Source organism: Chlorocebus sabaeus, chromosome 21, assembly GCF_047675955.1.
Source record: "Chlorocebus sabaeus isolate Y175 chromosome 21, mChlSab1.0.hap1, whole genome shotgun sequence".
Taxonomy (NCBI): domain Eukaryota; kingdom Metazoa; phylum Chordata; class Mammalia; order Primates; family Cercopithecidae; genus Chlorocebus; species Chlorocebus sabaeus.
In genome coordinates, this window is record NC_132924.1 from 34,903,948 (window position 1) to 34,929,058 (window position 25,111).

Consider the following 25,111-nt stretch of genomic DNA (forward strand, 5'->3'; position numbering starts at 1 on the left):
GGAGCCACCAAGGACTGCAGCATCCATGATCAGTTAAGAAATGCTAAAGCAAGGCTTAATAATGATGTGCTTATGCCAGGTTCTACAGAATGTGATCATTCTGTCATAGAAATCCAATGAACCATGAGTGATGGCTACTTTTTCCCTGGAAGCACTGCTTCAGGTCCCTGATGCCTATCAAACAGGTTTGTCAGAGAAACCAGACTGAGAAGAATTTAAAAAGCATGGCTTTCCCTCTTGTCTTTTTTCTTTAAGTCAAGAATAAAGGACTTTTGGCTAACAACCATTCTTCTTATCTCCCCTTTAAAAGCATCACAGTAATATTGTTTTCGATATTTTTTGATAAAATATCCCATCAAATGGCTCATGTTGTGGGAACCTGAAACCATTCCTTTGCTGATTTAAATTAGGAGCTTGGAAAAAACCCTCTTTGAACTATAGTTCTATTTATAGCAGTAGAATGCTGAAAACATGTTTCAGTTTGCTGAAGGGGCTTTCATATTTTCCAAGTTTAAGATATTTCTGCTAAATCCACCTAGTCATACTTTGAACTAATCTCCATTCTTCATAATGTTTGAAATTCTCAAGTTAAATCTTCATTGTTTTAGTTTAAATTTTGGTTTTTATCAAAATGAAGATATTCTGGGAAAGCCAACCATTTAGCCATTTTTCATCCAAGCATAAATAAAACAATTTGGAACTCAGTTTTGAGAAGGCATCAGGGAAATGATATTTGGGAAGTAAAATAAGTGGTTGGAGGGACCCAAAACAAACATTTTTGGGTTACTTCTTAACAATGCATGAATTATACTAGTATAGTGGGGGAAAAAATGCCAAGAAGTAATTGAGAACACTAACTTTGTGAGGGTTCAAATCTTGGTTCCATCACTTACTCTGTGATATTGGGCAAATCAATTACTCAAACTTTCTCAGCCTTAGCAGTGGGTAGACAGAATTTTTTAAAAAACAATCTTTTATCAGAAGCTAGTGAAATAGCAGGTAGGAGATAAACAAACCAAGAAAACAGGGACTCTGAAAACAACTCTGTCCTTGTAGAATCACATCTGTCAGGGCCGTCTAAGAAATAAGAGTTGTGACCAATGATCCTCATATGGGGACAGCTCCTTGGGCCAAACTGCTGAGTTAGGCTTTGGGTTCTCTGGTCTCCATTGCCTATCCTTACTACACTTGCTTTAAATCTGAGCTTCCAGAATCTATGAGACTTCAGTCCTGTTTGATTGTAGCTTAAGCTAGAGGGAAAAATCTTCAAATCTAGGGGTGGGATTTAATGGTGAGATTTCAGGTAAAATAACAAAAGAGATATTTTGAAGCAGGTACCTCAACTCAATTTCCCAGTTAACTACCACCCTTTTTTTCTCTTGTCTCAAACTGGAAGACTCCTGGGTTGACAGAAAGAATTGTAATGAGAATAAAATGAGATAACATATGTGAAGTACCAGCACAGTGCCTGGTATGTAGTAAGGCTCAAGAATGGAGAAGCTAGAAGCCTAGGAGAGACAGAAAAATTTGCTGTTAAAATATTGATATATTTGTGTTTCTGAAGTATTATTTTTAAAATTTTGTAAGTTCTGAATGATAGAGTTGTGAGAGTTGTCTGCTATTCTGTATGAATTCCCTCCACTGATCATTTAAATGAGGGATTATCTTGTTTTCCCCTTTTAGACTGAGGATTAATTGTTGAAAGCAAAGATGGAATAGATAGTGGTTCTGGAAGTTAGACTATCCAAGGTACATATTTTTCTATATTTTGTAACAAAGAAATTTTCATTGCTCAGCAATAAGAGGAAAAGAAACTAGAAACAATGTAGTTTAAATGGTGAGTAAGTAAAAAATTTATAATTCAGGTTTCTATTATCTTTAAGAATATATTAAAGATCAAATAAAAATGTTTTAAATATTTTGTTTTAGTTCACAAATAGGATGAAAAAATTTATATTTTATATTTGCATTATTGTAATTTATGAGAAGAATACTGTCCTAGACAAAGGCATTTTTTTACCTTTGGACAGCCAGGGCAGTTTCTCCCTGGCTTTAATGGGCTGCAGTAATGGGAGCATGGTAAAGTGATTTTCTGTTGCCTCTATACCTGTTACTGTTTCTGGGGGCTGATGGAGCAGGTGAGTGCCTCAGGACAACAGTGATAGAGTGATTGGGAGGAGCAGTGGGAAGGAAGAAAGAAAAGAAGAGGGAAGAAGCAGAAGACCCAGTTTTCATCTCAGCCTCGTCTCATATTAGTCTTCTAGCCCCAAAAACATTGTAAAAGGAGGAGGTTTGGTGTTGTTGTTTTGTAACAGCTTTGTTGAGATATAATTCACATACTATAAAATTAATCTTTTAAAAATGTACAATTGGCCGGGTGCGGTGGCTCATGCCTGTAATCCCAGCACTTTGGGAGGCTGAGGCAGGCAGATCACGAGGTCAGGAGATCGAGACCATCCTGGCTAACATGGTGAAACCCCGTCTCTACTAAAAAAATACAAAAAATTAGCCAGGTGTGGTGGTGGGTACCTGTAATCCCAGGTACTCGGGAGGCTGAAGCAGGAGAATGGCATGAACCTGGAAGGCAGAGCTTGCAGTGAGCCGAGATTGTGCCACTGCACTCCAGCCTGGGCAACAGAGCAAGACTCTGTCTCAAAAAAAAAAAAAAATACAATTGGTGGTTTTTATTATATTCATAAAGTTGTACAAATGTTACTCTTTTCTGGTTTTAGAACATTTTTGTCACCCCATAAAGAAATCTTGTACTCACTAGCACTCATTCCTCATTTTTCTTCCCCTCAGCCCCTGACACCCATTAATTTACTTCCTGTTTCTATGGATTTGCCTATTCTGGACATTTCATGTGAATGGACTCATATAAGCTGTGGTCTTTTGTGTCTGGCTTTTTTTGCTTGGCATACTGTTTCTAAGGTTCATCCATGTTGTGTTATTTGTAACAGTACTTTATTCCTTTTTATTGCACAATATCATTTTATCTACAGATACATCACATTTTGTTTCTCTACTTATCAGTGAATGGTCATTTTTTTTTTTTTTCACTTTTTGGTCATAATGAGTAATGCTGCTGTGTGCATTTGCAGACAAGTTTTGCATGGACATATGTTTTCATTTCTCTCTCTCTTTTTTTTTTTTTTTTTTGAGATGGAGTGTCACTCTGTTGCCCAGACTGGAGTGCAGTGGCGCAATCTCAGCTCACTGCAACCTCCACCTTCCAGGTTCAAGTGATTCTCTGCCTCAGCCTCCCAAGTAGCTGGGATTACAGGCACCCGCCACCATGCTCAGCTAATTTTTTTGATATTTTTAGTAGAGACAGGATTTCACCATCTTGGCCAGGCTTGTCTTGAACTCCTGACCTTGTGATCCACCCGCCTCAGCCTCCCAAAGTGCTGGGATTATAGGCATGAGCCACCGTGCCCGGCCTCATTTCTGTTGAGTAAATACCTAGGAGTGGATTTGCTGGGTCATGTGGTAACTCTGTTTAACATGTTGAGGAACTGCCAAACCATTTTCTAAAGTGGCTTCACTATTTTACATTCCCTCCAACAATGTATGAGGGTTTCAATATGTTTACTTCCTCATCAACACTTGTTATTGGTCTTTTTAGATTATAGCCATCCTAGAGGGTGTAAAGTGGTGTCTCATTTGGTCTTGATTTGCATTTCCCTGATAGTTAATATATAATAGTTGATTGTCTTTTCATCTATGTATTGGCCATCTGGAGAAATAAAAGAGACAAGGTTTATTTTCAGTGTTCTTCAACTTTTAGGGACTACCCCGTAAAGGTATTATAATCTCTCTAAAGTCTTGTTTTATCAAGGTGTATTTTAGGCAGGTCCAGCTGAGAGCTTTGCATCCTGAGGCCTCATCCGCATGGGCCAGTGGGAAAAAGGAAAGAAGGTGGAAACAGGAGGCCTGAAGTGAAGAGGTGTCTAACAGCTCACATTTGTCATTTGAAGAGGTAAGGCACCTATGAATGGGCTTAGGTTAATGTCAGTACCCAAGGGGTTTAATCTGATGTTTAGGACACAGTAGCAGAAACCTCTAGTGAGGAACGGTTATCCTCAGGGCATCAACCTGATACGGTAGCAGGAGACACAGAAGGAGAAGAGACCATGAACATACAATAAGCTCATCCCTCTTCTGCTCAAGGAACCCAAGTAATTACAAAACTTCAGCATATGTTTTGCATTACACATATGGCTCTGTCAAAAATGATGGAGTGGTATCACTTTATGTCTCTTTGAACTAAATGAGAGAGAGAGATGAGAAGTAAGTAGGGGAGAGACCGTATTTGATTTTATCTTTCTGCTTAACTTGTGTTTTCAATTTATAAACCAATTGGATACAAAATACTTATTACAGAACATGATTGTTTCCTTTTATATTAGAGGAGTTGATCAACAGAGTGGTTTCTTGTGGTTATTAGAATCTTTGTTCAAATAAAGCCAAGTAAGAAAAATGGGTTGGGCCTCATCTGTCAGAGGGCAGAGGTAAGAAATAAGTAGACAAAGCAGAGTATCACAATGCATTTGACTGCAATAAATAGAAAAGTCATCTGTACAGGCCTAAACAAATGAGCTTCATATTTCTTACATAATAAGAAGTCTGGAGGTAGGCAGTTGCCTGAGTCAGTTCAGTAATCTAATGATTTCAGGGCCAGCTTCTTTGTCATTTTCCTGGCCAGAATATAGCTACTGTGGCTCCAGTCACCATGTCCGTGTTCAGAACAAGAAGGAAGACAGGTGGAGACATTCTACTTGTGGAGTCTTATCTTTTTATTAGGAAGAGAGCCTTCCCTAGTGGACTTTCCCTTTGTCTCCTTGGCCAGGATTCAGTCATGTGCCCACTCATTGGCGAATCCCTGAGGAAAGAAAAGGAAATTACTATGACTGATTTATACCAATTTCAGCTCATTCCTTGTTGTTGAGGTAGGGGTCTACCCTTCCTGAAATCAAGGGATCTCTGCCAAAAACCTGAATACAAATTGGAGTTTTATTACCAGGGAAGAAGAGAGAAACATTTCCTGTTTAGACTAGGCACAGTGTGGCTTATGTGCCAATGGATCAAAAAGTGGCTGCACACCCAGATTCAGGGTGGGGAGACTCCTGAAAACTTAGTACAAGAAGATTCACAGAACTCTGCACATTAAACTAGAAGGTTGTGCCTGGCTAATCTTGCACTCCAGTGTCTCCATTGCGGAGTCTTATGTGGTTCTTTCTCACTGCAAACTAAAGATGAAGGATTCTTTTGGGAGGCTGAGGTGGGCAGATCACTTGAGGTCAGGAGTTCGAGAGCAGCCTGGCCAACACGGTGAAACTCCGTCACTACTAAAAATACAAAAATTAGCAGGGCATGGTGGCAGGTGCCTGTAATCCCAGCTGAGGCAGAAGAATTGTTCTAATCCCATAGTCCTAGCTGAGGCAGAAGAATCACTTGAACCCGGGAGGTAGAGGTTGCAGTGAGCTGAGATCATGCCACTGCACTCCAGCCTGGGTGACAGAGGCAAGACTCCATCTCAAAAAACAAAATAATAATAAAAAAAGGATTATTCAACCAGTGCATAGCCCACTGCCGTGGGTGGTCTCCTATGCTTTTTCTTTTTCTTAAAATTTGTATTATTTTAATTATTTTTATGTACAGAAAACTCAACAGCGTGCATTTAACCCAGTTTGGTGCAAGTTCTTTAGCCTTTGCCTTTTCAAGCTTGGCAATGTGAGCCACAGACTTGGGACCCAGGACATTGCCTCCCCAGTGATGGCAGATCTCATCGTATCTGTTGTTGTAATTGGTCCTGATAGCTTCCACCAGCTTAGCCAAAGCTCCTTTGTCTTCCGAGTTCACCTGTGTGAAGGCCACAGTGGTCCAGGTCTTCCTGTGGACTATATGTCCCAGTCTTGCCTGCCTCTTGATAATGCAGGGGAAGAGACCCCCATTTTATGACACAAGGCAGGCAAGAAGACAACCAGCTTGATGGGATCCACATCATGTGAAGTCACCTCCAGTTGAGCCTTCTTGTTCTCCACCAAGGTGGCGACGGTGTTAACTCCTGCTTGAAGGACAAGTGGTCTCCTAGTGGGGATGTCTTCTTTGCTGGAAGTTTTCTTCTCAGCCCGGACCAACAGCCTCTGCTTCTTCGCTTGCTTTGTCTTTCTTTTTTATGGTCTGTAGTTGTGGGCCAGCTTAAGCGACTGAGTAGCTATTTGGCGGTGCAGGGCCTGGGTGAACTGGTTAATTGCAGGAGGCACTTTCAGCCGCTTATAGAGGATGACTCTCTGCTGCTGCAACCTGATATAGTGGGACCATTTCATGAAGCAAGTGAGGTCTCTTTTGGGCTGGATGTCCTGTCCAATGCCAAAATTCTTAGGCCTTTTCTCAAACAGGGGATTCCCTACTTTCTTAACCTCCTGCTGCTTCACGACAGCAGGGGCCGGAGCCACCTTCTTCCCCTTGGCCTTCTTTCTTTTCGGTATCTTGGGCACTCCTGCCCTTTTTCATTTTCTCTCAGCTGCCAGAACCTCTTAAGGACCTAAGCAAAAAATAGGTAACATCTTTTGGGCTCTTACTGTGTACTGGGCACTGTGCTGAGCACTTGGATACTATTAGTTTTATCCTTATTTTATACTGGAGAAACTGTAAGTTAACTTTCTTAGCCTGGGGCCACAATCACTCAGGAACTGTGGACTTCTCTGTTTCCCTGGTTAGGAGCTACCAGTCTACTATTTGGTTCTTCCATTTCCAATAAGCTCAGTTTCTGCATCCCTATCACTTTATAATGTTTCTCAGAGTATTCTGGAAAGGCTACCATGTAAGCATAAGCTGACCAGTCATACTATTAAGTGGCAAGGCCAATTCTTGACTTTCAGAGTCTGTGCTCTGAAAAACTGTGTTTAGCTATCTAATGTCTCCAAAGAGAAGGCTAATAAAATGGAGATTGAGAGGGCTAATCTAAATATCCAGCACATGGTGTTAAACCTTACAGACTGCAATAGACAGCAAATGTATATTTAACAAGGGCTTTCTGAAGATATAATACCCGAAATTTAATGCTAATAGGAGAGTTTTCATATTTTGAGGAATTTTTGTGGGGCAGTTCTCTGGAGGACAAGCACACCGCTTATCCAATAAAAGCCTTTCTGGCGACTTCCTTCAATATAAGCCACATTAGCTCTCAAAGAAATGATAATATAGGTGATTATTCATTTTTCAAACATCTCCTTGAACTTATCAGAACTGTGCCTTTACAGAGCAATAGGAATGGGAATCTCATGTTAGATGGAAACCCTGTTTCTTACAGGTGATGTAAAATGAAACACACCTATTTGAACATCATTTTTTTTAAAACCTTATTTTGTTTCTTGGATGTTTTTGTTGAAGCTGAAAAGCATTTTCTGAGCAGTAAGTGACCTTGACAAAAACTGGCTTTGTTCTACAGATATTTTAAAGTTATAATGGTCAGATGGACACACCTGGTTAATACTGTTTTCCCACCCAATTCTCTGCTGTTTATTTTAACATGTGTAACTTGCTTGCATTAACTTGTGCTGACTCTGACAGTGGAGCATTCTGCAGTGATTTTTTTATGGCAGCCTTCATACAAAAGTACTTTATGGTATGGTTTGAGCCAAGTTAGTATACTAAAAACTAAAAGGACTGTTATTTTTTCAAGATTGAACTGGAAGAAGACTCCAGGGCACTGCCCTTCCAATGCCAAGCAGTAAACCCATCTACACTCTGTCATCATTATATGTAAACATCATTTAATGAGTGTTTTCATGGAAAATCATGTAAAGAATATGGAAGAATTCTTTTTTCCTTTTATGTTTTCACAGAATGTAAGTGCATAGGAGGTTTTGCCAGCTCAAATATGGTCTTGTTTTTGCCAGTTTATTGATTTAGGAATGAAAGAATAACCTGGTTTGAGGTGTGGATTTCTAAGCATTTGATCTTTTGTTGAAATACCATTCTTATTTCGTGATGTTCAAGTACTTTGACAGCTTCTTGTTAATGAGGGTACTGGAATGAGGTGGGGTGGGGATCAGGACTAAGCAGCATATCAGAGCGTATATTTGCCCTTTCTATACAACCTCAAAGTAGACCCTTGTTCTCAGATTAATTTTCTTTATAGAGGAGGAAGTACATTTGAATTTCCCACAATATAGTTAAAGAACTTCTGTTTCATATGCAAAGTATAGCATAGAACTTAAAATAAAAATTTCCATTTGTATGCTTATGCATTGAAGTATGCAAAGACTGCTTCAATAGCTAACAGAACTAACAATAAATGCCTTTTTCAAAGGGTTACCCATTGGAGCTAGGCTATTAAAAGAATTGTGTTTTACTGCCAAGTATCTGAGCTTGCCTAAACTGAGCTTGCCTAGCTGTGAATAATTTTAGTAATAATGATGTATAGCAGAAAATCGTAATATATATAAGGAGCTTTAAGAAACCTTTTCCTCGAAATGCTCTCTAATGTAATACATTGGCCTACAGCATAGCCAATGTTATCAGAAAGGTAACAAAAGAAGAGAGGCAATGTATATTCTGTCACAGGAAGCTAGCCACTCAAAGAGTAAAATAGGCTCATGTTTTAATGTTGGTGATTGCTGTTTAGGATGTTTACTTCTGGAGAGAATCTTCAGATTGTCTCTGGTACAAGAACAGAGATCCATAAACTGGTAGCATTTAAATCACAGGTTAAAACGCCTTCATTCTCTGAAAATGTTCTAAAATTGGATTGCAGTAATAGTTGTACAATTCCTGTCCCATTATGTACAGAAAGAACATTTAAATCAGCCATTCAAAAAAAATGAAATGAAAAATTGCAATCTTGAAAATTCTCTCAGTATCATGAGACATACTATGAACCAATATCTGCCTCTTTTTCATGTCCAACAATTTCTTTGTGGGAATCTAAATGAGAGAAAAGAGCATGTTGGTACCAGACACCTTGAAAGATAATTATTGGGCTATTTTGAATACTCTTACTTAGCTCTGTTTATAACATTTGAGGCATTATCCAATAAAAATAAATACCCCGCACTTAGCAAAATACAGATTGGTTATATTGAAAAGATTATCCCTTATTTAGTGCTAGGAGATATGTGGGTGGCATATTCCTCCTCTCTTCTTAAAGTCATTTCCCTCTGCTTTGTTCAGTCCAACCTCTGCCCAAGTCCCATTCCCCTAACCCCTGCTGGTGTCCATGCTTTCCCTCTCTTTTTGGCCCTCTCTCTTCAGGCCAGTTTTCTCTCTAACCCTCAAGATGCCAAATATTCTTTGCTGCCTTCTCCTAGCTTGAACTTTTTGCTGGGGAGTTCTCCTCCCCATGGTAAAAATAAGGACATTTCACTCTTCAGGGCCACAATATTTCTGTTTTATGAGAGGCTAACTATAAGTTTGTTGTGATATGGTTTTTGGACCTGCTCCCAACTTTGATCTTTACCATGAATAACTTCTTTTGAACATGTGTGACAACTTGATTCTCAAAATAACAGCCCTGAGAAGTGGTTGTGATTGTTATTCTCATCTTAGCCCTGGGGAAACTGAGATCTAGATATATCATATAACTTTCCCAAGGCCACACAAACTAAGACATAACCAAGATCCAAGCCAAAAGGTTTGATACAGAACCCATTCTCCAAACTATTACTCTATGCTACCTCTTTATAATAACATTTGTGGACTCCCTACTATGGGCTGTCATTGTACTAAGCAACTTAATATGATCTCTCATTTAGTTGTTAAAACTGCCCTATAATATTGTCAATATTTTTGGTCAGTTTTTTTTTTTTCTGTAAAATGAGGCTAAAATACTAGTAACCCCATGTAGCCTCAGGACTTCATCATGTCTGTATTATAACACGTTATATTTAATAACATTGTATTCCTCAACTAGAAAGTAAGCTCACTGAGAATCTGTCTTGCTCACCTTTGCATTCCAAGTATAAAGTATGCTGTCTGGCACCTAGTAGGCATTCATAAAATATTTGAGGAATGAATACATGCTTCCTTCATATGGTAAATGAGACAGTGTATGATAGTGCCATCCAAACTTCATTGTTATGTAAATGTGATATATGATTAATAATAATCACCCATCTAACTATGCTTAATAGGAAGTAAGCTCTCTCCTTTACTGGGTGAGATGTGCATTTTTACAGTGGTTTCTTGAATTGCTGCCCTTGCCTGTGCTTCCCGACCAAAGGTAGACTGTTTTCTGAATATTTCCAGGGAAAGAGAAAACCACCATCTTTTGAAGTTCTATACCCTATTTAAAAATCTAACCCTAATCTAAAAATTAGATTATCTCTAATTTTATTTTTAAAAATTTTAAGCCTCCCAATTACAAATGCCAGTAATGTGTTGTCTTTATCTACAGAATAAGCATGATGAATAAGGCGCAAATGTATTGTAGAGAGCTGGAAGAGCCTCAGACACCAGGCAAGTAAATCAAAACAAAGTATTGTTAATGATTACCCTGGATACTTTAAGAAGAATGTAGAAGATCAATAGATCTACAGAACATTAATCCTTCTAGAAAATGTGAGCATCCTAGATTTTATTTGTTTAAGATTGATACAATTGAGTTATATTTTTGTGAGTCTAATGGAGGAGAATCACGTCATATCTCAGGAAAGCAATCCTCTCAGCTGTGGTGGCCAAGTTTCCTCTAATTCTTTCAACCAATGAAGTAGTTGATATATTCTTGTAAACTTTCTGGGGGCAATTTGTCCATTATTGGGCCTGAACTTGAACAGTTGGAGAAAGAAAGAAAAAATAAACAACTCCTCTTATATCAAAATAATATAACTGAGTCTTGTTTTAATAAAATCCTAGAGCACATCCTAAAGTCACCTAGCCAGTAACAGGTACTCAATAAATGCTCTTCTGGTAAATTGATGAAAATCTAAATATGTGAAAAAGATCAATAAAAATGTGATCATTTACACTGCCAAAAGAATTATCTGCTCATTTGGCTTAGAATGCTGACTTTAAATGTGGGTCTTTTCACTAGTACTAAGGAATAAGAATGTGAGCTTTTTCTTTTGAAGTTACTTAGTCCTTTTTCCCATCTACAAGGTTATACCTATCACCTCAGCAGCTTATGACTTTACCTATCGTGTACATGAAGAGAGGGCTTCTAGTTCCTGAATTTTCGTAAGTACCAATACCTAATTTAAAAAAATAAAAATCTGCTGGACCACCATGACATATAGATTTAAAATGTGCTTTAATGTATTATGACTTAGCATACGTAGCTTTCCCTCCAACATCTGTATCTTGATTTGTAGTCTAATAAACCTTCCTGCTGCAGATGGCATGTGCATAGTTGTTCTGAGGTGTAATACATCAACGTAGCATTTCTAAACAGAGAGCAATAATGTATTCAATTAGGGGAGGAAATAAAGCATTGAGCCTTTTCTTATAATAAATCTTTTACTAAGCTTCCCACATCACATGTTTGCTGAGGAAATAATACATGTCATTCAGATTAAGGGTTATTGTAGACTGCTGAGGGAAACATGAAATTCTGGAGGTTTCAGCAGTCCTGTGAAACCCTGAAACATGGAAAGTGTACAAATTAGAAAAGGATGTAATATGTGACTAATGATACCTCTTGGGATACCTTTGGAAACCATATTTACTGTTATGATCACTAGATTCATTTAAGCTACAGGAGTTGAAAAGCAATACCCTAGTAAGTGAAAAACACCTCTGAGTTCATTAGATGTGGTTGTAATTTAAGCTCTAAAGGCTTTTTTCCTTGCTGTCATTCTTTATATTTCTGGAAATGTGGTACTTGAACTCCTAATAAAAGTAGTCTACATCATGATCATATAATCTGCAGTTCCTGGAAAGCACATTTACACCTCCACATCTGTAGCTAAAGCTGAGACTGAACAGAAACTTAATTCACCCCAGATGTCACCCACTAGAAAGTTCTGGAGTAGGGCTGCCGTTCTTAGAATTTTCTATCCACTGATTATGTCTCAAGCAATGGTTTAAATATTCAACCCAGAGTCTCCAAGCTCAAATGTTGTAAACTGTTTACTGTTTCCATATACTATGCCAAGTGCAAAATTAAATGAATCTCACAAAGTTAATCCCCAATCCCGTTCCTTCATTTGTGGAAGGAAATAATGGCTATTTTGACATTATTTAGACAGATAATTCCAAGTCCTTTTGTCATAAGCATCTGAAAAAGAAATTTTGTTCTTCTGGTTTGGTAAGATATCAGTTCATACTGCTTTTAAAAAGATTACGTGACAATTTCTTTGGGAAAAAAAAAGTATATGTATATGATTTGGGCTGCTGATCACCAGAATAGCATGTGACGGATCCACATAATTAGACAGTCAATTTCTGTCTAATGATATTCTTCGTCAGAAATTAGATTCTTCCTTCTTTAGCTTTGAATTCTTCTATTCCTAGTTGGTATGCAATCAGTGTTCCCATCCCCAGGTGATATGCCTGATTGGAGGGGCTTTAACGGACAAAATAAGATCAGCGCATAAACCATAGGCTTCTTCACAGTGAGCAGAAATCAAGTAGGGTACACCTTTATTCCCACTCTAACCTATTTACAGTTTTTAGTTTTGCCTCTTAAATTCATGTATTTCTTGGTGTCTTGCTTAGAGTCACCTTTTTGACACATGAGTCCTGCCAGATGTGTGGGTTAGTGAGTCTATACAATTTCTCAGGCCTCGCTGATGCTGCAGCTTCTTAGTTGTAGTTCCAGGAAGGCTGCTGCAAGCACATTGCACCTTATGAATACTGGAGCTTTCTCTAGAGGGAAACCATTTGTTGCTATGTCAGGTCAGATACAGAAGCCAGATTATCTAGGCTTAGTTGGTATAACTACTGATAAGAATTACCACTTATTAAGAATATCCTCAGGATTTATTAAGGGAACAATGTAAAAATGGCCATGTGAAAATAGTTTTCCATTTTTGCAAAATTCCTGTTAAAGACATTGTTCATTGTATATTTAATAATAAATCTGAGGCCAGGCGCAGTGGCTCATGCCTGTAATCCCAGCACTTTGGGAGGCCGAGGCAGGTGGATCACGAGGTCAGGAGTTCAAGACCAGCCTGGCCAAGATGGTGAAACTTCATCTCTACTAAAAATACAAAAATTAGCTGGGTGTGGTGGCAGGAGCCTGTAATCCCAGCTACTCGGGAGGCTGAGGCAGGAGAATGGCGTGAACCCAGGAGGTGGAGCTTGCAGTGAGCAGAGATTATGTCACTGCACTCCAGCCTGGGCGACAGAGCAAGACTCCATCTCAAAAAAAAATAAAAAGAATAAAATAAAATAAATCCAAGATTCATCCACCTGACAAATTCCTCTCAAAATACATCTCCTAAAAACCTGATGTGTATTTCTCTGTTAAACATTGAGATCTATGAAACCCATTGAATTCTCCCTTCTGGATTGACTAAAAGTTAGAGCTAAACTTCATGCTTAATGGTACTAATAATTTTATTCCAGTTTCCTGATATACATTTTCTTTCTCCTTCCTCTGTGGTGGTCTGTGGAATGGTATTGGTGGTCTCTGAATGCCTGAGTTTGTATACAAAAGTGTGTATTATGTGTTTTGTTTGTGTGTATATACTTACTTCCATTTTCTGGGGAAAGAGCACAAAGTTTTCATCAGATTCTCAAAGGGATGCATTACCTCCCCAAATTTAAGAACTTTAATATTACCTGATGTTTTATATCTCTGATCTCACCTTTAACTGTTCTGTCTTTATAACAATTATGTTTGCATTATAAACAACCTAAATCCTTTTTCTTTTTTTTTTTTTGAGACGGAGTCTTACTCTGTCGCCCAGGCTGGAGTGCAGTGGCGCGATCTCGGCTCATTGCAAGCTCAGTCTCCTGGGTTCACACCATTCTCCTGCCTCAGCCTCCCTAGTAGCTGTGACTACAGGCGCCCGCCACCACGCCTGGCTAATTTTTTGTATTTTTAGTAGAGATGGGGTTTTGCCGTGTTAGCCAGGATGGTCTCGATCTCCTGACCTTGTGATCCAACTGTCTTGGCTTCCCAAAGTGCTGGGATTACAGGCATGAGCCTCCATGCCCAGCCCCTAAATCCTTTTTCATGGAGAGAGAGGGAAGGAAAAGCTAGGTGGCAGTAAAAATTATACAAATACAAACACAACAGCATATTTTATTGTCAAGTACTCAGTATGTTAGTAGGTATGATTCTGGGGGGCTTTCTCCCCACTAGAAATAGTGGACTACATCTGTATGGCATATATCTATATGAAAATATAATCTGATGTCTTTTAATTTTTTTTCCTGTCTTAAGAAAAAAATCTAGACAGGTCTATCTAAAAGGTCTGTTATATGAAGCATCTCCTAAACACTATAGGGAGATTATATACATAGAAAATTCCTTTACCATGTGACATTGATATATACATATTGACTTGGGAAGGAAGAACGCCACTGTGTTGTACTTTTTTTATCTTTTTTTTTTTTCGAGACCGACTCTCACTCTGTTGCCCAGGCTGGACTGCAGTAGCGCCATCTCCACTTACTGCAACCTCTGCCTCCCGAATTCAAGTGATTCTCCCACTTCAGTCTCTCAAGTAGCTGGGATTACAGGCGCCCACCACCACTCCTGGCAAATTTTTGTATTTTTAGTAGAGTCAGGGTTTCAACATGTTGACCAGGTTGATCTCGAACTCTTGACTTCAGGCGATCTGCCTGCCTCAGTCTCCCAAAGTGCTGGCATTACAGGCGTGAGCCACCATGCCCGGCCTGTGTTGTACATATTAATGTGAGATTTTAAAGACAACCCCACAGGACTTGCCTTGCTAATTTGGAAACTAGATAAGTCCAATAAAGTGAAAACTTGTTCAGAGAAAAAGCCTTGATGAGAAAAGATCTCAGGAAATCAAATAGTAACACCATACCATTGGAGGAGCAGATATATTGCCCCCTAGAATAAAATATCTTCTATCTTGATTTTTCAAAATAATTTTTTATGAACATATTGTGAATTATACAGGACACCAACCCTGCTGCTTTGGGAGCAAAAAGACAGAGCTGACAGATGTAGTTATTTGCCAGGAACAACCATGTGAATTTATAAATATTTTACAAGTGCAGCTTTCAGAAAAGTGACTTTTACTGCCATATTAATGCAACTTGCAAATTTATAGTCTGGGCATTTGTGGGTTATGAATGTCCAGTATTCGAAGCTAGTGCCAGGAACATAGTTTATGTTTTGAAATTCTTTTTTTCTCTGATCACAGACTTCTTGGCTGTTAAGATCTGCATAATAATTCAGCTGCACATGAGGTGCAAGGCTACATAATACATCAGTTTCCACTCCCAATGGCTAGACTCATAAATACACTCATTATAACACACTCCATGTGACAGAATGACATACAAAGCATAAAAATATCTCTATAGAGTAGAGAATTAGTGGTAGTAGAAGCAACAGTAGCATGATTCCATGCCTCTGGCCAGACCCATAATATGTGACCTAATATTATAATTTTATGTCATTAAAGAAAATCAGAATCCTATGTTTTTAGAAATAATATCTTAGTATATATTAGATCAACACACTCATGAATGTTGTCATATGTATTGAAGGCTACACTACTGAAAATACTTTAATCTTTCAGCAGGGAGATTATGGAGGAAGAAGCACCACTGCAACTCTTTCCTTGTAAGTTTCTAAGTTGCTTTTCTACCGATTGTGCCCAAAGTAAAAGAGTCTTTCTAGCATTCCAGGCTCTGGAGAAAGAGGAGCAGATTTATCTGGGCTTGAGCAAAAAACAGCCTGGGGTGAAATCTTAAAAGTGATCAGACTTTGGTCACGTGTCAGAAGGTTCTCCTTTTTCAAGATGTTATTATGACCTAGGCAGAATTGTTGCCGTTGAAGAAAGTCAGCACTGTTGCCCAACCTTTCTGCCTTCTGTTAAGTAGCTCTGTTACCTTGTACACATCACTTCTCAGGTTCATAGTTCCTCTTCACTGAAATGTTGAAGTTGTGCCATATAATTGCAGAATTCTTTCCAGCTGTAATTTTTTTTCTAATGCATGTGTGCCAACATACGTAGATATTGATTAACAATATATTATAATCTGCAACATTAGTTGTTTTATCAGTGTGCACACTTTCATTCTCTAAAACCTGCCAGTGACAAAATGCTTCACTGTTTTACTCCCCAGTGTCCACCATTTCTTGCTCTGCATTAAGTTTGTATATTATTCCTAAAAGAAGTCATTGGGACCGGATGCAGTGGCTCATGCCTGTAATCCCAGTATTTTGGGAGGCCAAGGCAGGAGGATTCCTTGAGCCCAGGAGTTTGAGGCCAGCATAGGCAACATGGCAAAACCCTATCTCGTCAAAAGATACAAAAATTAGCCAGGCATGGTAATGCATGCCTGTTATCCCAGCTGAGGTGGGAGGATTGCTTGAGCCCAGAAGGTCAAGGCTGCAGTGAGCTGTGATGGAGCCACTGCACTCCAGCCTGGGTGACAGAACAAGACCCTGTCCAAAAAAAAAGAGGTTATTGGGAATGTAACCTTAAATAATGGGGAATCTTGTGTTCTTACAAAAAATTTGTGATTAGTTCAGTGAGTAAAGCTTTTCCAAATTGCCAAAGCTAAATAAATAAATAATCCCTGTTTATTCCAAGGCTTAATCCTACTGAGGCCCCCAACCTGATTCCTGATTAATCATGCAGCAGACAGCAAACATCTTCTTCTTCGTTTTTTTTTTTTGAGACGGAGTCTTGCTGTGTCACCCAGGCTGGAGTGCAGTGGCACGATCTCAGCTCACTGCAAGCTTCGCCTCCTGGGTTCAAGTAATTCTTCTGCCTCAACCTCCCGAGTAGTTGGGAATACAGACACGCTCCACCATGCTCCACCATGCCTGGATAATTTTTGTATTTTTAGTAGAGATGGGATTTCACTATGTTGGCCAGGCTGGTCTCAAACTCCTGACCTCATGATCCACCTGCCTCTGCCTCCCAAAGTGTTGGGATTACAGGTGTGAACCACCACGCCTGGCCAGCAAACTGCTTCTTATTAGCTGACCTTATACATTTCAATGAAACAGACTGTGAAAAATGACACATACACACAGATCCCAGGCAGTAATTACATTAGAAAATACTTTGTTAATTGTTTTACAGACAGCATTAGCCTTAAGAATAAAATTCCGTGAACAGCAAATCCTTTTTCTTTCATTTGCTTCTAATCTAAGGGATAAACATAGTCAAATGCTGTTATCGTTACCCAGGAAAACTTCAGCTTTAAAACTGATTGAATCCATTTTCTTTATCTTATTATCTTAGACCATAGCAATTTTATAGAACACAGGTAGAATGATAGCTAGCAGTCCATGATCCAGACAGTATCATATATCCCTTGTTTGTTTTCTTTCTTTTCTCTTTATCTTTATCCTGAAATTTCCTTTCTGTTCTACTCTGAAAGTAAAAATCTGAAAGGAAAATAATTAGCTACTCATGCTCTTCTAACAGCCGCAAGTTCACATGATAAATGAAACATTACCACACAAAACTGCTAAAATGACATCCTTATTGTAGGTCCAATTTACTTAATTTTATGTCTTCCAACTGTTAAGACAAGGGTCACTCATTCTGTAAAATTAATGGCTGAAATAAATTTAGAATTTAAAAAGCATAAGGAAAATATTTCTTTACCCAATGTATGGCCAACCTGTGGAATTTATTAGCCTGGGAGGTCATAGATTCAGTCAAGAGATGAATTAGAAAAGCTAGATAATTGTATGACAAGTTATAATACTGTAGTTATGAATACTAAGAAAAGGTACTAATAGAATCTCTTGCTTCAGAGTACAAGCTGATCTTAGCTCACTAGGAGCTTTGAAGGACTTCTCTTATTTCCTTATGATGCTCCTCCGAGCAAGTGGCTGGATTCAATTGAGGTTTTACCTCTTTTTGAAAGTAACTACTATTGTGAACAGGATACCACATTTAGGTCAAACTGGGGTTTTGTTGTTGTTTGTGCAACAGCGTCTTGCTCTGTCACCCAGGCTGGAATACAGTGGGGCGATCATGACTCATTGCAGCCTTGACCTCCTAGGCTGAAGTGATCTTCCTGCTTCAGCCTCCTAAAGTGCTGGGATTACAGGCATGAACCACTGTGCCTGGCCTGTGTTTTTTGTTTTTTGGCAAAGAAAACCACAAATGTCTGCTAATACAATACAAAAAGAACAATGAGATGACATGTGAGTTTAAACTTTTTAAAGAGTTTATTCATTAATTCAATTAATATTTATTGAGGGCCTATCATGAACCTATCACTGTCCTAGGTGTTTGGAATACAACAAGGAACAAAACAGAGAAAAATCCTTGCTTTCATGAAACTCCCCCCATTATTTTATTCCGAGGTATCGGTATTGAAGTCTATGATCTTGTGATAATGCAGTTAGTTTAGAAGTGGATAAGGTGCAGCGTTTCAGGTGCAGCTCCTCTTGAAGCTATCTGCCCCCATACCCTACTTAAAATAGAGCGACAAATACTCTCATTTAAAGAAGGGAAGAAATGAGAGATATGTAGCAGTTAGTAGTCCATAAAAATTCTGAAGTCTAACCTGTCAGATGTTGCTGGGGTCCCTCTATTCAAGAAGCAGAGAATGTTTTTTGATTAGGCCCCAGTTCTTCCTAGGCTCAACTCCATAACTTACTGTCCTCTGATGTTCTTCTCAGAGGAAGGAGGTTTATTGTACTATGGGCTCTTTCCTCTACCCTCTGAGACACTCTTATTTTTCAATAAAAAATAGCTTATGTTTGCAGTTGTGTGGCTTTCTTAGCCTGCTTCCTGCATGTGAAAATTTGGAGGCCCAGAGAACTCTTCTCATTTTGACCTCTTTTTTTTTTTTTTTTTTTTTTTTTTTTTTTTTTTTTTAAGTCCAAGCTTGCAGGGATTTTTATCAGTATAACTCTTTTAAAACTTTTTTGGAACTTTGTGGACCTCCTGTGAATATGATTCAGGCCTATTCCATGCCCTAAAGACCACATCACTAATTCTTTTTGAGAAAGTCACTCTCATCTTTGGGCTATATACCAGGCTGCTGTGATACATCCTTAAGATTCTAGGCACCACCGACTGGGCGTCGTGGCCCACACCTGTAATCCCAGCACTTTGGGAGGCTGAAGTGGGTGGATCACGAGGTTAAGAGATTGAGACCATTGTGGCCAACATGATGAAACCCCATCTCTACTAAAAATACAAAAATTAGCTGGGCGTGGTGGCCTCCCAAGTAGTCCCAGCTACTTGGGAAGCTGAGGCAGGAGAATCACTTGAACCCGGGAGGCAGAGGTTGCAATGAGCCGAGATCGCACCACTCACCACTACACTCCAGCCTGGCGACAGAGCAAGACTCCATCTCAAAAAAAGAAAAAAAAGGTTCTAGGCACCACCTTACACCATTCAGTTGTTTAACAAGGGGTCTTTCAGCCACACCCTTGATCTGGATCTTTGCTGTGAAGTCATTTCCTTTTTTTTTTTGAGACAAGGTCTTGCTCTGTTGCCAAGGCAGGAGTGCAGTGCCATGATCATAGCTCATGTAACCTCAAATTCCTGTCCTCAAATGATCATCTCACCTTGGCTTCCCAAAGTACTGGGATTACAGGCATGAGCCACCACACCCAGCCAGTCATTTATTACTTTGAGAATCTTTTAATGGCTAGAGAGACCAGAAATATGAAGTGTTTTTCCCCCAGCTCTTAAGTCCTGGCTCCTTTATATTGCTTATGAATTCTGCAGGAAAACTGCACAGTTCTTTCTTTAGCTCTCTCTTGTTTTTGTATGTTATCTTATGCAATTAAAAAAAAATCTACTCCTTCAACATTTTGCCTGGGAATCTCCTTAGCTGATTCTCTAAGTTATTGGGAAAATTTCCTTCCTTCCTTTTCCTTCCTTCCTTCCTTCCTTCCTTCCTTCCTTCCTTCCTTCCTTCCTTCCTTCCTTCCTTCCTTCCTTCTTTTTCTTTCTTTCTTTTTTTTTTTCCTTCAGAGTCTCATTCTGTTGCCCAGGCTGGGGTGCAATGGCACCATCTTGGCTCACTGCAAACTAGCGATTCTCCTGCCTCAGCCTCCTGAGGAGCTGGGATTACACGTGCCTGCCATCATGCTCAGCTAATTTTTATTTTATTTTTTTACTAGAGATGGGGTTTCACTATGTTGGCCAGGTTGGACTCGAACTCCTGACCTCAGGTGATCTGCCTGCCTTGGCCTCCCAAAGTGCTGGGATAACAGGTGTGAACTACCATGCCCGGCCCATTGGGTAAATTTTCTATCTTCCATATTATCACAGGCAACGTTTTGCTATTGTTGCACTGCTATATAATACAGATTGCCATTTTTCCAGAGTGCTATAGCAGTTTCTTACCACTTTTCTTGCTCTTAACAATTTATTCTCTATTTTCTCAATTTTGGCTAACAATTTTCCTGTCACTTGTCCAGCCTCTATCCATCACCTTGTCCCAAAGCTAATGCTACATATTTCAGGTTGCTGTAACACCAGCACTTCAGTTCTAGTACCATTTTCTTTATCAGTTAGCTTTTGCACCCTAATAAACTATCCAAAACTTTGTGAATTATAATAATATCTATTATTTCTCACAGTTTTGTGGGTTGACTGTGTATTTCTTCCATCAGAAGAGATAGCTAGATTGTCTAGGATGATTCCACACATGTCTGGTGATTGTTCTATGTCTGGTGAAGTGATAGCCATGTATCTGTCATAATTAGTAGGCTAGTTCAGGCTCATCCATATGGTACAAAGTCATAGTGCACAAAGTCATAGTGGTACAAAGTCACATATGCGAATTTGTGGGCCACCTTTCATAGTCTACCACAATTCTTTTCTTTTCACTTCAATTTTGCTTATCTTCTTTATTCTAGTACTGAGGGGAATTCGCTTGATTGGTTACCTTACCAATCATTGACTTTCTTATTATGCTACCTAATCAAGACTGTGTGAAGATTTACTAATACTATGCATTTGGCATAATAGTTGTTCATTACTTCATCAAACTATGTTTCTTTGGATCTTTTTGGTGAATTTAACTCTTCCTAACTTTTATTTGAGAATTCCATACTCAAAATCATTGAGTATAGAATTATTAGTCTTAGAATTAAGTCTTAGTCTTAGTTCTTAGCCTTCATTATTTGAGTTCTAGTTGAGTTAAAACTGTTATATTTTGAGGGGCATGGTTTACCACTCACAAGCTTTTATACTTCTTTCTTTATTATTACAGAACTGATATTTTCTGTAAGATTTATCTTGCTATTAAGATGAATATTGAATACAATTATGAATTTGTTTGAAGAATTGAATATAGTAGAGTGAATGAAACCTCAATTATATATATAATGTGTATATATAATGTGTATATATAAATATATATGTATACACACACAGACACATATATACATATATATGTTCTATTTTCTCTGCACTGAGAGTAGCAGTTCCATAGGAGAAGGGAATTTGAGAGATATCAATTTTGGGAGTGGGAAATGGAATTGTATTTTGAGGAAAGCATCTCCTTAAGGCTTTTGCATTCTTAAATCTGTCAAAGGAGTAATTTATTCTCTCATAAATTTGTAATGATACATAGTTGCACATAATGGTTTATAATTTCCTTTGATCAACAAAGAGAAAAATGAAAGAAGTAAACAAGCACATGAACCCAGTAATGTCCACCCAATATTTCATCCCCTGAGATGGTAAACCTAAATGATCTTGCCTGCTGAAAATCATGGCAATATTTGAGAGGATGAGTTTCCAGTCATAAATGGAACACAAATAATGAGATGATTTCTTCTGCCCTGAATAACCTGAAATGTTAGCTACAATTTCCTTCAACTTGTGAGCCTTCTGCGTTCATACAGCCCTGTAACAGAGTACTCAGTGTCAATGCCCATTTCCTGTACTAATCATATAAAAAACTTAACGTGTTTATGAACTGAAAGCTTAAACCAAAAATTTGACATTGTTTCACTGAACTCTCAAATTCATATCTTATAATTTCAAGATAACTTTTCTATGTTCTTCCCTCAAAAATGAGGAGTTTATGTTAGAATAAATAAATTTTATACAAAAGTGTCTGTTGAAACCAAGAAGTATTTTTATATCCATGTTATTGTTAAGAATGATATGTAAAAAAATCAACCTAACTACCTGAAGAAATTATTTCGTGAAGTGGTTACTAGGATTGATGTATGATAAATTCACTATCATCTGAAGGGTAAACTATTTACTCATTTTCCATAAGCAGTTTATAGCCAGTAAGAGGTTTTTTGACTTCATATCAGATACATGACTACTACCAACATTACTTGAATGCTTGATGCCTCTGATCTGGAATATTTAAATTTCCTCCTTACTGATGTTTCTTTTTATTTTCTTCCCTTCCCTTCCCTTCCCTTCCCTTCCCTTCCCTTCCCTTCCCTTCCCTTCCCTTCCCTCCCCTCCTTCCTTCCCTCCTCCCTTCGTTCTTTATTTACCTTTTTTTTTTTTTTTTTGGCAGAGACAGGGTTTTGTTCTGTCACCTAGGCTGGAATGTAGTAGTGTGATCATAGCTCACTGTAACCTTGAACTCCTGGGCTTAAACATTTCTCCCACCTCAGCTTCTCAAAGTAGCTAGGACTATAGGCATGCACCACCATGCCCAGCTAATTTTTTTTTTTTTTTTTTTTTTTTGTAGTGACGCAGGTCTTGCTATGTTGCCCAGGCTGGTCTTGAACTCCTGGCTTCAAGTGATCCTTCCTCCTCAGCCTCCCAAAGTTCTGGGATTACAGGCACAAGCCACAGTGTCTGGACTTGACCTTTCTTACTTTATTTTTTGACCACCACCAAATCATTTCATGTATTGCTATCAGAATAATTTTTCTTAAGCTGTCATTATTGCTTATGGAATAAAGCCTAAATTTCCTATTTGGTGTTCAGACTCTCTATTAACAGGTATACATCCACCTATTTTCTATTTTCACCTTTATTTTAATGTAATAATTTCAGAAATAAGATAAACTCTCTGAAGTTTTTTGCTATAAATAACTTTTTTGCTATAAAGTTTTTTGCTTTGTCTAGAGCTGACTGATGCTTGTTTACTGAAGGTGCTGAGCACTTTACCTAACATAAGGAAAAAACAGACTCATTTTAAGTAGACAAAGTCATGTCATCAAGTTTTTTGTTTTGTTTTTGAGATGGAGTTTTGCTCTATCACCCAGGCTGGAGTGTAGTGGCATAATCTAGGCTCACTGCAACCTCCGCCTCCTGGGTTCAAGTGATTCTGCAGCCTCACCTCCTGAGTAGCTGAGACTACAGGTGCCTGCCACCACGCCTGGCTAGTTTTTGTATTTTTAGTAGAGACAGGGTTTCACCATGTTGGCCAGGCTGATCTCAAACTCCTGACCACCCACCTTAGCCTCCCAAAGTGCTGGGATTACAGGTGTGAGCCACTGCGCCCAGCTTCATCAGGTATGTTTTTTTTTGTTTTTTAGGTTTGAGGCGGAGTTTTGCTGTTGTTGCCTAGGCTGGAGTGCAGTGGTGCCATCTCAGCTCACCACAACCTCCACCTCTCAGGTTCAAGAGATTCTCCTACCTCGGTCTCCCAAGTAGCTAGGATTACAGGCATGCACCATCACGCTGGGTAATTTTGTATTTCTAGTAGAGATGCGATTTCTCCATGTTGGTCAGGCTGGTCTCGAACTCCCAACCTCAGGTGATCCTCCCGTCTTGACTTCCCAAAGTGCTCAGATTACAGGCGTGAGCCACCGTGCCCAGCTTATCAAGTTTTTCATGGGTCTGAGGATTCTGTATCGTGTCAATCTGGAAGACTCAGGGCCTTCTCTGCAGTTTAGATTCAACAAATACATATTAGGAGTTCATTATGTCAGATATGCTGCACATAACATTATATTATGATCCTCAAACAGTCTTGTCAGGTTTTATCACAGTTCATATAACAGTATCACAATTTTCAGATAAGGAATTTGAGCTCAGAGAAGGTAAAAAAATATATACACAAAGTTTCACGACTGCTCAGAGTGGAACCAGAATTTGAATAGCATTTTCCTGTATCCACAATCTATGTTCTTTTTCCTTTATCACAGCTGTGGCATTTCAACATTTTGCTGTTTTTTGGTTCATTCCAGAACCTTCCTGTAGTTTTTTTAGGTGACCTTTGCACCAGGATGACCTTGGGAGGTAAACAGCCCAATGAATGAATTTTTTAGAATTGCAGTGTTCCAGAGACTTCCTCTCATATATGTAAGGCTCTGGATTGTTCTTTCTCATTGGGTCAGGGTACATGTTGCATGATGACAAACAGGTGCTTTCTTCTTGACATTATGTCTTGTCTGGGTATTTAAAGAGTGACAGTGATGATGATGATTAACCTGCAGTAATGCTGCACATATACTACTTTACGAGGTCAAAGTTCACAGTCTTCAGTGTATTCACTGATGTTGCTAATGATGCTGTAAGTAGAAATGAATAACAGGCCATGCATTCAAAAGACATTACTTTTATTATCCTTTAAGTTAAGGATTTCTAAGACATTTAAGACATTCTACTGTGTTTTGGGTCTATAAGAATAATTGAAATAGACCTTGAAGGCTTTAGTTAATTGTAAAGGATCCTTTTCCCAGCTACCTCCCAAATAGTTACATCATTTTGTTTTCTTTTCTTTTCTTTTTTTTTTGGAGATGGAGTCTCGCACTGTAGCCCATACTGGAGTGCAGTGGCACCATCTTGGCTCATTGCAACCTCTGCCTCCTGGATTCAAGCAATTCTCCTGCCTCAGCCTTCCCAGTAGCTGGGACTACAGGCATATGCTGCCATGCCCGGCTAATTTTTTGTCTGTTTGGTAGAGACGGGGTTTCACTGTGTTGTCCAGGCTGATCTCGAACTCCTGAGCTCTGGCAATCCTCCTGCCTTAGCCTCCCAAAGTGCGAGGATTACAGGCCTGAACCACCGCACCTGGCCCCAGATAGTTATATCTTAGAAGATAAAAATTTTGTGGAAGCTCTTTAAAAGTAAACAGAGAATGCTTGGTCATAGAAATA

General features: G+C 38.8%; 1 pseudogene; it reads right to left on the bottom strand.

Moving 5' to 3' along the window:
• Positions 1-25,111, bottom strand: part of LOC103227372 (large ribosomal subunit protein eL8 pseudogene) — a 76,926-nt pseudogene that overhangs the window by 12,013 nt on the left and 39,802 nt on the right.